General features: G+C 34.6%; 1 protein-coding gene across 1 annotated transcript in view; it reads right to left on the reverse strand.

Moving 5' to 3' along the window:
* The window catches only part of LOC108777208 (uncharacterized), a 95132-nt gene extending 86741 nt beyond the window's left edge, over window positions 1-8391 (reverse strand). Inside the window, exon 1 of the mRNA XM_018544033.1 lies at window positions 8329-8391. The gene's annotated coding sequence lies outside the window, so the exon portion shown is untranslated. The remainder of the gene's footprint in view (window positions 1-8328) is intronic.
* Window positions 8392-15137: the final 6746 nt, after the last annotated feature.

The following is a 15137-nucleotide window of genomic DNA, read 5'->3' on the forward strand; positions in this document are numbered from 1 at the left end:
AGCGCGACTGTCAACACGAATCATCGTCTCGCGCTCGTTTAAAATGAATAGCAGCAGGCAGGGAGGTGCGTAAATCCGGTTCCCCGACATTTATCCGGACGGCACCAAATATCTGTTATTTTAATGAATGCTGCGGAAGTACGTGTTTGTACACCTTTAACGAGGCATACGTGAATAAATCCTGGTAAAACCGACTCTTGCACGCAAGACTCATCCGTTGCGCTTCATACGCGCACCCTAGAGAGTATGAAGAATGTCGAGTGCAGTACCGATGTATGTACGCAAAAATAACAAAGGGTTTTTTTTTCAGAGATACACGGTTGCGTAACACCGCTTTTCTTTATGCAATATTTTTCGATTTATGTCATACATTTAATTAACCCATCATCAATGAAATTGTAAGTCACGTGTAACTCATATCACAATCTTCCTTTTGGATCGTTTTGTTAGAAAACGTCAATAATTGCGAAATGAAGCGTATAAATTTCGGAGTCAACACGACGTTTGTATAATTGTGTAAAATATTATGACCTATAGTTCTTCTTAAAGTTGTCATATTTTGCAATTATTACAACGTATCTAACGTATGTATAATATACGTAGAGAAACATTATAGACATATAACAAATATGTTTATTTTCTCTGTTATATTTTGCCTCGATTTGCGTGATAACACACGTCTGTTTTTTGTTAATTAAATATTATACGTAGTTTTATAAACAAAGCTGTATTTACAAGTAAATATTTCATCATTAAATACTAAATTCGTATTATTATTTAATCACAACAGAATTTCTAAAATAGGCACTAAAATTGTTGAAACTGGGACATTATACAATCTCAATTAGCATCTACGCAATTTACGAAAAACAAACATTGGAGGAAAATCGTATTGCATTCGCATTTAATTGACTAGATTTTTATTACAGCGAGTGGCAGGACAAATCTGTGTAATCGCACTTCATGGGTTATAGCTTGATGCAACTGCAATATCACGTCTCTTGTACGAGTTGTATATTAATCCTCTTCGCGAAGTGGAAGCGGCCCATGTCACACGCAGAATTTCATAGGATGACGGACTGTCCCCTCCCCCCCGAAATATAGCATTCCCATCGATCAGCCAGTGCTCACTTAGTAGAATTCAGATCGCCGTCTTTGCGTGGAAGCATTGTCTGGCTTGAGGCCCGTCACTAATGGGAGTATGCGCGACCCCAGATATCCCGGCTGCATGACAAATGCACTAATCGACCTTCAGTATAGAATCGTTATGCCCGTGCAAAGCTATGAGTGATTACTTTGACCCGACGACGACGACGCTTCGATGAATATTGAACGGAAGAACGCGATTACATATTCCGGAGACGATGCCGTAATTTTACAGTGACGAGGGAAAGTAGAACTTGGTTGGAGCTTGGATTTTCGAACGCCAACCGACGCTGCGCTTTAATTGAAACTATACGAAATAACGAAATTGCTATAAAATAAAATTGATAGAAAATTCTAATATTAGAATATGAAGAAAAAAAAAAAGAATTTCGATGACTGATTAGCCTAAATCAATGTAGACACTGCATGATATATAAATTTACGAAAATTTATTAAATCCCTTCTCTAATCTTTCTCTTCTTAGTTGCCTTTATGTTAAATTTATCTTATACGCCTTAGTCGACTCTATACGTCTTATCTCTTTTTCTCTTGTGTCAGTCCATTCTACGTGGTGTTAAAAATTCATCAGAATCTCCTTGCTTATAAAGTACTATTTTTCTCCATATATGCCTCGTTTGCGCACAATCCCGTTTCTTTCGAAAAATTGGTATAGTCATATCTGTTGCGAGCGAGACGCAAGCGTGATTGGGTAGCGCTGCAGCCCCAATATGAAATCGAGATCATACCAAGACCGGTAACGCTGTGATATGTGTAATGAAATATGGTTATTGATACAAATTGCCGCGGATACGTTTTAGTACATATTTGTCACGCTGAGAAAATTATTGCGACACCGATATTATTGGTCCACTAAATCATCGTTGAAGAGAGAGTGTGAGAGAGAGAGAGAGAGAGAGAGAGAGAGAGAGAGAGAGAGAGAGAGAAGATAGAGAGGAGGGAAAACGTTGGGAGAACAGATAAGTTCATCCGACGCGATTGCGATATGGGAACACTGATCGTAAAATTCAAGGTGCGAGGATAGTAAAATCCTTCGGCTTAAATCGAACGAGGAAATATGCCGCGGCGTCGAAGTTAGCTTTCGGGAAAGTTTTAAGACTCGGTTTCAAGAATACGCAAAAGTTTTGAGAGGCGACTTTTCCAAAAATCTAGCACGAACTGGACTTACGCCACGTCTTCATGCGCATGAGGACTTTGGATTGTTACACGAATATATAAAAGTATACGATGCTTCTACACATAGCATGAAGAGAAATCTATGCTATTCAGATAAATCTCTCAGATAACATACTCGTATTTTTCATTATTTTTGTATAGATATCTCTCTCTCTCTCGATACGTTGATCAATATGCATATAATCCGAAAAGCATTGTTTGAAAAATTACCAGTTTACTGTACTCATTATGATACAATAAAAATTTCAATTTTTATTAATATTATTATAATATATGAAATGTAAGAGACTGTATTGAAATGTATAATAAACTGAATACTCAGTGCATTCATTAACTTTATCATCATTCTTGGGAAACATCGCATATTTTAATTCTATAATAAGCTTGTAAAAATCTACATACATCTTCCTTTTCTCACATAGCATTTTTACCGAGATTTTTACACTATTTCATTATTTTGTGAAAAATTTTTATAACGAATTGGCCTATATTACAAGATACTATTAATGCATTCTTTACGTTTTAATTAATGTTCATTTATAATTAAATTGTTTTTGCTAATGTCTCTATAGCAAAATGGTTTTTTTATTGAGATATATCAATCAAATTTATAAAACAAATGTGAAGCACATTTTTAATATTTATCTAATAAACTCTCGGCGCGCGCACTGGTTAGCTCGTGCATACGCAAACCGGACAAAATTAATGAAGAAAAATTGCATTGCGCGATAACCTCCTTAGGTTCATACATATTTCTGTGACAACTTGGATATTTAATGAATGTGGAAGACCATTAGGTCATACCTTGTGTAAATTTCGGAGTTAAATCTGAATAACGATAATTCCGCCATTAAGCAGAATTGTAAGATATAAAATTATCTTAAATATATATATATATACGGATTCTTCTTATACACATAAATCAGCTATAAATGTATAAAAATAGTTATAAGAAATTTTTGTTTCTTAAGAATTTAGAAAATCAAAATCTGTATGATAATAAAATAATTACCAATATATCAACTTGGTATGCCGGAAGTATCGGCACAAGGTTTGGAATTCACTGGGGACTCAGAATGTAATCACACGAAAATTATAGACACTTTTAATAAAAACTTTATTTATAGAAACTGATTACACTTTCTTTACTTAACGCGACTCGACTCCTTTTGATTTATTAATGACGCCGCTTTCGTTTTAGTAATGACGCGTCGACTATGTTTTTGCCTCTCACGCCTCTCGTTTTTATCAGATCTTCCGCGCGTTTCGGTCTTGCTGATTCGACGTCAGTTATCTTTTCGGTTATCAGTTGAGGGCAGGCATCACTTGTGCAATCAGCACTCGTGACACACAAACTTTAAGTAAATTTTATTCATCACTTGCAAATAAACTGTAGAATTTTGTTAAAGAAGTTTATTTTATAAAATATTAAGGTGTAAAGATAATCAAGGTGTCAGCTATGTTTTATACAATTTTTGTTATTTTACATTAAAAATGCTTAATATCATTCTTTTGCTATTAAATGTGATTTGTGCAACTTCAATCTCGAGTCCATAGAATAATGAAAGAGAAACGCAAATAGAGATTGCTTTTTCAAAATCAAACTATGGCAAATGTCAGTTCTCGGAAAAGGGTTGGAAAACTCATTAACCGAGCCAGCCGGTTGATGACTCTCCGCGGGTCACTATTATCGAGGCATTCGAATTAACTGCATTCGAGCATCATAGGTACTGACCTACTACGCGCACACAAGCTTAACTGCTTCCTCTCCTCCTTTTGTTTCCGAAGCATTTCGCAGTCTCCACCCGCCAGCTTTCATCAATCATTTCAGTTTTGCGCAAGATTCGTCCATTATTCGAATCCCTGTCCTTCATTTTCTTCCTTTGCTTTCATCTTCCGTTCATTCGGATCCTCTTTCCGTTACCTCGTAAAATCAAACCTTCGATATATATTTAGTTTATATGTCTATAGATTAAAATATGACAAAAGAGATTTTTCACAATTTATACCTTTATTATATTTGTTACATAAAACTAACATTAATTACCTTTCACAAAACATTTTTGCAAATCAAAAACAATAATATTTGCAATAATAATATTTACAAATTAAAAATAACATATGCAAAAATACTATAATAAATTGATAAATAATTAAATAATAAATGAAGGTGAACGCAAGCAGAATAATTATTAATTATCGTGATATGTGATGAATTACACGGCTGAATTTATGGTTATTCAAAGATCGATCTGTGCAATAGTGCAATACCCCAGCGGCGATACATTAAAATTATTATAATTTAATGCAGAGACATTATTTTGTACGATATTATTATGGACTGATATTTTTCCTTCTGTGGCTGCTATTGCCCGCAGGAGCGGTGCACACATACGCCAACCGCGAAAAGTTAGATATTTCACACACTTGTAATTTACCAAACCACGAAAACTGCAAAAAATATCACATCGATATTCTCATAAGCGAAGGGAAAATTCTCGAAAATGTACTTAGCTGTGAATTCTCATCTCTGAGAATTATAAATCAGCAATAATATGTATTTTATTATACCAAATTAATAAATCTCTTTTTATAAATACTGCAGTTATAAGAGATATATTAATAACAAGAAATTCAGCTGTTATACAGGTATATTATGATTGCAAATTTATAAATTAGTTAGACATAGTTTGAATCTGCGGCTAGTTTATAAAATTTCGCGAAAGTTTAAATTTCTAACTTTTAAAACTTAATTTTAGTATTTTATTACGTGTCTACTTAATAAACCATACGCAATATAGAGTTAAACAAACATATCATTAAATAAACGTGTAATAATAGCATCCTATAAAATCATTATTTTTAATATAAAATATATGTGACTAAATATAAAGTGTTGTGAGTGATAATTAATAACAAATAATTGTACATAAAATGTAATTCATAAATATTATATTTAATTAAACATAATATTTAATTAATTTTTAGAATACTTATATTTAATTATAATATAAAACATTTATCTCTCTAGATAAAAAATATTATATTATAACATATTTTAACGGTAAACATATTTCTTTATTCAATTATTACTACATTTGACGTAATAAATAAATTAAATTATCTTATTTATGTGTGTGTGTGTGACGTTTATTAAACTGGCACAGCCACTTCAAACACAATCAAACGCGACCTATAATATTTTTTTGCCATTTTTTTGCTAATTTTTTGCTCTATTCTTGATTTTTTTACTCACTTTTTATGACAAAAACTTCGACCAACAGTGTGGTTGTGCTGGCTTGCGTACAAGAGTAAAGTACATTAAAGCAATAAATTGTCGGGTTCATTTTGGTCTCAAAATGTTTCAAAAATTATTTGCTCTAAGAATATCCCGAATCCGAATTTCTTGTTCATCGTTTACGTCGCGAGCGAGCACAGCTACTGTTGGTCGAATTTTTTTAAGTTAGAATCATACTGTTGAAAATTTGCACGTTAGGTGCGATACAACGCAAAGTACCTACTAACTGCGAAAGCTAATTGTTAAATATCGATATAAAAGTTTATGTGTATCACTGATATTTTTAATTATTGGTATTTATTATGTTTAAAAAAATATTCTCCTCTGACATTTTGATATTAAGATTTTCGTCTCTAAATTATCTCTAAAATAAGTCCTTAAGAAAAAATACGGTAGAGGCAGATAACTTTCTTACGTATTTTTATCGACAGATCTTACGCAAAACAGAATATTATGATTGTAATTTTCTTATCAAACGGAAATTACAATCATTCGATCGTCTTACATAGTGTTTTCTGCTGATTATTCTATTAAACGTTAAATCTCATTTTACGCTAAATATTTAAACATCGAATGCAGTCAGTATGTGTGCGTAGGGTTGCAAAATAAAAAAAATTTTTAAGAACAAATATTAAAGAGCATCGGATGCCAAATCCATTCATGTATAATAATGTTATGATTTCATGATTCAATTTTTAAGAAAACGACGTAACGTGTGTAACGTTTGTAACACGATTATCATCTCGTTTTCTGAAAAATTGAATAGTGGAACCATAACATTATTATACATGAATGGATTCGGCATTCGATGCTCTTTAATTTTTGTTCTCAAAAATTTTTTTAATTTTGCAACCCTGATAAGTGGGAGTGGGGGTTAATTAAAAAATTTGATTTTTTTTAATGAATACACTATATAGAGTATAAAATAGTGTAAAACTTTTGTATAAAACATTTTTGACAGTTCTGACCGTTCCCCTGTTAGAGCAAATTATTCTGGAAAGCATTTTAAAACCAAAATGAACCCGACAATTTATTGCTTTAATGTACTTTACTCTTGTACGCGAGCCAGCACAGTCACACAGTTGGTCGAATTTTTTGACATAAAAAATGAGCAAAAAAATCGAGAATAGAGCAAAAAAAATTATCAAAAAATAGCCCTTCAAGAATATGTACTTGATTTTTCATTTGCTGCTTCTTCTCTTTGTGGCTGTGCTGAGCTTTAGTCTTAAGCTAGCACAGTCATAGATTTCAACGAATCGGCTGGAGCAAAAAAATCAGGAATAGAGCAAAAGAATAGTAAAAAAATGTTATATAGGTCGCGTTTGATTGTGCTGAATTGACTGTGCCAGCTTAATAGACGTGTGTGTGTGTGTAGTAATCTTGTACATTTCTGTTTGATTAACGACAGCTAAGCAAAGATCTCGAGCAAAGACAGATTTGAAAAACGTGCGTCGTAAATAGGCAATATCGGACTTTCGCCCGTTTAATTTAGCCCTCACGTTTATTTCAATGAGCCTTCACTCCGGAAGTTCTAGGTAATGAGAAAGCAGTAAAGACAGATTAAGAGAACCCCAAACTCTTCCCATTCCCGAAGCTAACATTCTTTTGTGACAAATCCATTAGGGACTTCGAAGAAATTGAGTTTGCGTCCACGATTCATTATAATCTCATTTATAAATGAGAATTAACTGCTTGCCTAGAAAACTGTGACAGCCTTTTAATTATCACTCCCTAACAGTGTACGTTCAATAAATTATCTGAGAACGGGATAATGCTCGATTATAACAACTTTACTATAATCTTCATAAATGAGATTCCTTTATGTTAAATATGATTTATTTTTTTATTTAAATATATTTTGTTATTTTTGAGAGAGTATATAAGTAATTACTATATTTAAATAAATTTGGAAGTATTATAGAAAATGTAAAATAAATAATATATTTTGAAGTATTCCCTCCTTTCATGAAATATTATAAGTAAAAAGTTAAATAAGGAAAAGCGTAAATAATAGATAATAAAAGATAATCATTGAAATTTTTCTGATTTCTATAATATTAATTATTATACAAACAGCGATGTATTGAATTTATTTAAAAAAATTTAATACCATAAAAAAAACATTTTTCAAGATAATCATTTGTTCACATTAATATGAGCATCTATATAATCTTACGCAAGAGTTATAGAAACTCGTAATTAGGAAAGGTCAAGTATTGCCTTCAAGAACATAATAGCTTTTCAAAACTTTTATCGAAGCAATTAATGTACGTACTCGTTGATGCTTACGTACATAAAATTTTGTATTAAGTCTTATTACGAGAGACTTTGGTAATATAATTTAATATTAAATTATTTTTAATTCTTCGAAATTTTGTATTCCGAAAAAAATTTTGCAAATTATTTGTTTTAAGATATTACTTTGGTTAACTTAATAATAATTATATAAATATATATTCCGTTATACTTTGCATAATTAGTTTAACATTTGTACAGCTCGTTATTTATAAGTCCTAATTTTTTAAAAGCTATTGAGCATTTATATATGTATATATTTTTTCGTTAATTAATCTATCTGTATCCGTTCAAGGAAGTAAGACTTCAATTTTAACTATATGGTTAGTTTAGACTATATTACCGTACACTTTTCTATAAAGTTGATCATTATTTAAGGTAATTTAAAAGTTTACCTTCGAACAAGTCGCTGGTCGCGCTCCTCTTCTCCCTGAAGTGCACACGATCGAGGAAATCGCTTTTCACGGAGGAACACCGAATCGAACAATCGGAAGACAATGACACGGAATGGAGGCGGGTGGGCGAAAGCGCATCCAAAAAGGGACAGCCCCTTGGAGCACTCGCTACGAAGTATCCAAGCACTTTCAACACAGCTTTTGCTCGACACTCTTCGATCTCTTACGAGAGCGATCGATTCCCGAGGCGACGATCTTGAGAGTCGCAACAATCTTCGACACTCAAGAGTATCTAATAGTTCTCCGCTTGAAAACACATGATACGATGTTTCGCGCGAGGACAATAGCAATTTATTAAAGGAATTCCGCTGCGCTTTTGTCGAGCTTACAACGGACACTTTTATCCACATGCATATTTTACTTTCCTCCGCGATGTCGCGCACGATCTTTTCTCACAACATGCAGCTGTTGCTCCAATTTCGGCTTAAACTCGCGGAAAACTTTACGCCGTGATGGAAAATTAATAGAACGCACCGTCAACACTTTCCCGTCCGCGGCTGCAGCTTCTCGCGTATGCCAAAAAGCGTGTAATCGACGGTGACGAGAAGAGAATTTCATTCATTGACAATGTCAATATTGTTGCATTTCCGGTCGCGCATATCGTATATTAAGATTTTATCTTGACGGCTATCGATCAGAGAAAAAGTGAGTTTTATTTTCAAATATATTCCTTTTCTTTTCTTTTCTTATTCTCAACTATAATTTTATTTCATAAAATCCCGAAACGCGCAGAGCGTAATTCCGTATTTTGGATGAATTTTTTAAATAATTTTTTTCTTTCTATCTTACCGTATTTTACCACAAATTGCACAATATAATCCCTCGTTTTACTTTTACTACATTCACGATATTTTTATTCACCTAATTGCGTAACTCCGTGACGTTCCTCATATACTTACTCGTATAATAACAATTTAGATACAACACGTGATGTAATTTTATCCCGATATATTCCGTTCTCAAAGAGCGACTAATTACGTTGATAAAACGCGCGATAAAAAGTTGAACGGATAATCGCGATAGCGCTTTATACTAAAAGTTCACGCGAAAGACATTTCGACGAAAAAGGCGCTCTAATGTCAATCGTAGCTGTTATCCTTGCGTTTCGCACAACACTTTAACCGCCCGAAAACTGCAATTGCACGACAGAGGATACATCAAACGGTCAGTCGGAGCTTTAGTCTCACGAGTACTTTTCGCCAGCACTTCGCGTAATCGTTTTCGCGAACACGGCTCCGTCTGGTCACGTAAGGCAGCACGACGTTACTATTATTGCGACTGTATTTTTACAGTTCACGTGCGCTTCTGTTTCAAGACTCACCATACATTCGGACGAGTAACACTGTTATTTTCACGGTTCTTTGAACACTTAAAACACTCCGAGGACGTACTTGCAAGCCACAGACTGTTATTGCGAAGATGTTTGCATGTTACGGTATTTTTCACCTTTTTGTTGTCACTCGCGAAAAATATTTACAATTACACGGTATCTACGGAAAATTGGTTTTCTCTCGTGTATCACCGGCATCTCGGCTGTGATGTCAGACGACCTTATTCGGTTCGATCACTTTTCTACAACTTCGCTTGGGACGAATTATGTCTTCTCCGACCAAGAGACCGCACGATCAAGAATTCGCACGTGGAATAATACGGTAGTCCGAAAAGCGCAGCATCTTTTACGCTCTTCGAAAATTCATTAGATTCTTTATGAAAATGTTTATAAACAAAAATTGCTGATTATTTATATCAATATGATTTAGATTTTATCTCTGATTATGTCTTATGTCTTTCCGACACAGCCTATTATTCTTACAAACTTTATTCTCTTTATAGAAATACTATATATACTTTTTATCCAACCGTCTTTGATTCTCAATTTGATTTTCAAATTTTAATATGTTTCTAGTTATGTACATGGATTTAAAATATACTTTGCATTTGAAAGTACATCAAAATCTCGTCACTACAGCTCTCTTAATTTGTTAAAATTTTTTCTCTGATTGTTACCTAGTAATAGAAACAAATATCTGCGGTCTATAATATATTTATAACTCTCGTTGGTTTTCCAGTAAAAATTAAATGTTCAAATGCACAGTTTTATCAAGCGTGCGTGTCGCTATAAATAAAAATCGTATTTTTATACGCGAAACCGGAGAGTTCGCGCCACTTTTTGAGGTAAATTCACGAGCGAGCTCTCACATTCAAGTATCACTTAAAACCGGAAGATTCGTACTCGTGTGAAGCTTATCGGTATTAGAGAGAGCATGAAGCTTTAATGCGGATTTTTGCTGACACATTTACGCACCACCGCAGAAATATCTCTCTTGAACGTTATATTGAACGTAGCTCGAACGTACTCGATTCGAATTCAAGCACCTTCAAAAATCTCAGAGGCATCCAAAGCGTATCCGTTCCCCAAATATCGCATAAAGTTGATCACATTCGAAACCCGAGAAACCTTCCACTCTATCACATCCCGGATATTTCACAGATATATTTTCCCCCGTATTTCGATCAGTTCTTTTTAAATAGCAAAAACACGTTGCAATATTTCACTAGTACTCGCGTAATAATTTTGTACAAGAGAAATTTGCACAGGTGAGAGCATTTTAATCCGGATTTCACTGAATGCGCTTCATTGCACTCTCACTTCGACTATCATCCCGCTGCCGCAGAATCCCGGGATCGAATTTATTTCAAATTTCACTCAAGCACCTCGAGCACATTCAAAGACAATTATTCCGTAAAACAGATTCTTCCCCTAAAATTCCCTACAAATTCTCTACGAAGCGCACTAACGTTTCTTTTTTTTTTTCGCGATGCACTTTAGTCTTTGGGAATTCAAGCGTTTTCTCTACGTCGACCAGGATTCCTCGATCACTCTGCGATTTAGCCGAAAATCCTCGCATTCCCACAAATACATTTCACCGTTCCCGAAAGCACTCAGATCGACGAAACCCGCGAAGCGCGCGAAAAGAAAACAGATTGCCCGATAAGCAGCAAACAAACGTGTTGCTGTCAGATCGGGGAGCGAAATCCAAAGCTGAGTAAATCGATCTACCTTTCTAATCGCACACGCAGCTCACTTATTGGAAACTTAGGATCTGTCAACGATCGATAGATCCGCGATTACGGTCACTCACTCGCACCTATCGATCGCCACTGATTCATTCTCGTAAATTCGAATTCATTTTTCTCTCATTAAAGCGCACCCCTTGTGATTCTTTTCAATTGACGTGTCTTGACAATCGTCGTCCGAAATTTTCAATCGCATCAGTCGAACGATGCGATGCGGCGACGGCGATGGAATCGGCCGGTTTCGCCGAAGGAGGACGGAATCTCGATTTTTTCTTCTTAAAAAGTGGTCTCACTTTAGCGGTGGATGCGCGCGCGAAACCACCACGAGTGATGCTGACGTCGGACTGGAGCCTCCGAAGCGGCGCTAGCGTCGCTACGAGCGAGGGGCAAACCAAAATCACCCTCCTCCGCGTCGCGACGTTCACCCCCGAGGAGGAGGGTGACTACAGTGGCGGAGGAAAAGCTAAGTCGCCCTGAGTTTAAGGTGCGAATCGCGTAAGAGAATAAGAGATTTCGTAGAGAAACCGCGACTTGTTATGCGACTTCTATTTTTTTAAAAGATAAATCGTGCTTTTCTTTAATTGTAGATTTGCAAAAGGATAAGTCTAGCGTATATTTCATGACATTTATCTTCAATCGCTTTTGTATTTCTTAGTAGACGTGATTTAAAATTGATACATATATATATATATATATAATAATTTAATAAATATAAAACGGGAGAGAAGAGAAATTAAAAATTTTGCTGATTATTCCAAAGATATACAATCATCTAAAAGAAAATTAAAAATTCATTTCCATAAAAATATAGCAAATAAAATAATGTTAATATAAATTGGAGAGATATTTTCAATTAATTAAAATAATACTTCCCAGAACATTTGTTCTAGATACTGTTGGGGAAAATACATATTTTGTCATGCTTGTTATTGGACATTTATGAAGCGAACAGTTTCGATCGTGGCAATCATAACGACGTTAATAGCTCGCTCTCGACGTGGTATGTCAATTATGCGTACACATGGATATAATACGTGCAATACAGTGTTGACCATGGATGGTAACGTACACTCCTGATTCGCCTCCGTTTGTTACATATCGCGATGTAACGTGTCAGAAGTGTCTATTGATCTCAGCGATGTCGAATGCATAGAACGGTCTAATGCGTTAGCAGTATCGAATGGCCGATGCGCCGGCAATAGATCATCCGACGGGTGGCTGAGATTTCGGAAATTACCTATCCGATATCGCGACGCCGCGATTTGCAAAAACGGCGGCCGACGTTGACTGATGCGAGAATGACTGGAAAACTCGATTTTGCAAAAAAAAAAAAAAAGGACAAGAGGAACGACACGCGGATGCCGGAACTTCCGTGTTTTGCGATAGGTGAATTTTTGAACCGCGCGGAACAACCGGAGGATTCGATCGACACCTCATGGCACGACTGCGAACAAATACCTGCTTGCGTATACGAGTGGATACAACAAGCATGTCCGTTTTGGTCGCGTCTCTTCTGCACAAAATCTAAAACGGAAGATACGAGCATCCGTTTCTTTCACGAAATGGTACACGCTTATCGTGAAATCGCGGTTTTTTTTCATCTACGATAAAATACGACAACAAATTAAATATAAAAATCGACTCTCGAAAATTTCAAATACAAAGAATAAATAGGCTAATGAGAGTAAACTCGCTGTTATCAATGCGAAATCACAAAAAACAATATATATTCGTTAACAATCAAAAAATGTCATATATAAAATACTATACGTTTCGGCCTAACATCCGGGCCATCTTCAGTAGTAAATTCACAAAAAAGACATGGATCTGTAGAAAAGTGGTCACTCTCAACGTCAAACAATCAAATCCACATGGTTGGTAGGTCATGTGCAAACGACAAGACGTTAATCTAAGTAAAAATTAAAAATTAATGACAATGATTGAAGAAAGATGAAAATGAACACTCACCGACAAATCCATGATTAACAAGATAAAGTTGTATTAAAGAAATAAAAGACCACCATCAGACAAACAACAAATTAATATAAAACAAGTCAAAAGATAAAAATCCGAAGATAACATTTTGGTGGTCACGATTTAAATGTAATAATAGTAAACAGAACAACTCTAAGAGGAGCAACGATGTATCGATTTATCTCGCAGTAACCTCGATGAACATAAATATCCAATAAAGTCGTACATACAGTTATAAGCGCATGCGTGTAACCAACGATACAGGAATCGATATAATTCTTCCAATCAGATAACAGAGATCACACAGATATATCGAAGTCATAATATATCACACATTCAAAAAGAAATTCACCGAAATTCATTAAGTAAGGAAACATAAGAATGGTGCAAAAATTCAGTGTCTGACTGTAAATTCAAGCTGTGATTTTGTAAATTTATATGTAACATTTCTGCTATTTGTCTTTTATATGAAAATCTTTCATTGTCTAAAATCTCTACATCGTTCCAACAAAAATCATGATCAAAATTAATTCTATGTTCCGAGACAACTGAGAAATTGCCACTGGTCTTTCTAATATCATTCTTATGTTCCTTAATCCGAGTGTTCAATGTTCGCTTCGTCTGACCAACATATGTGGCATCACAATCTTTACAATGGATTTTATATACTACATTCTTTTTCGACATCCTGCCCAATCTATCTTTCTGTGCCTTTATACAACAATTTAACTTATTAAGGCTAAAAAAGGCCATATTAACATTAAGATTTTTCAATAAGCGTTTAAGTCTACATGAAACGCCTGCAACAAAAGGAAAAGGGAACCAAGATATAGGAGGTTCATCAGCAGTACTAGCAGGCTGGGCAGTTTGTCTAGAAGTTTTCTTATTACGTAAAGACTTTAAGCGCTCATTAATAACATTAAACACCAAATCCACCGGATAGTCATTATTAAGCAATGTTTCAATGACGGTAATAATATTTTTTTGATGAAATTTTGGACTCGATAACAGAAATGCTCTATCAACTAACCCCATAATCGTGCCTTTTTTCTGGGAAAGAGGATGTTGAGAAAGGAAGTTTAAATATCTACCCGAATACGTAGGCTTATGAAACCAGTCATACTCAATCGTCAAATTATTTTTAATAATGGTGATGTCGAGAAAATTAAGCGAATCCCCCCCAATCTCCAAAGTAAACTGCAAACGTGCGTGAAAAGAATTAAAAATAGCAAGAATCTCAGAAGTTTTATCACAAGGAACAGCCATCGCAATATCATCCACATATCTAACATAAAATGGGATCTCTAAGTTTAAAGAATTTAGTGCTTTAAGTTCCAAATCTTGTAAAACGATATCTGCAATAACTGGAGACAAAGGAGAACCCATTGGCATACCAAATTTTTGTCTATATATAATATTGTCAAATGAAAAAAATGTTGAGTCAAAAATCAATTTCAGTCCTCTAAGGAATTCTATTTTAGAAAAGGAAGTATTGCTACGAATTTGTGACCATCTATTATTAATACTTTCCAAAGCTAAATCAATTGGTACGTTGGTAAACAATGAAACAACATCAAGCGAAATCAAAGTAGAATCCACATTTAATTGTATGCTGTCTAACTTTTTGATCAATTCAAAGCTATTTATAATTGACCTAGGAGAATCCGAACTGACTTGAAAAATAAATACGACAACGT

The sequence above is a fragment of the Cyphomyrmex costatus genome, unplaced genomic scaffold, assembly GCF_001594065.2.
Source record: "Cyphomyrmex costatus isolate MS0001 unplaced genomic scaffold, Ccosl1.0 scaffold415, whole genome shotgun sequence".
In the NCBI taxonomy this organism is placed as follows: Eukaryota; Metazoa; Arthropoda; class Insecta; order Hymenoptera; family Formicidae; genus Cyphomyrmex; species Cyphomyrmex costatus.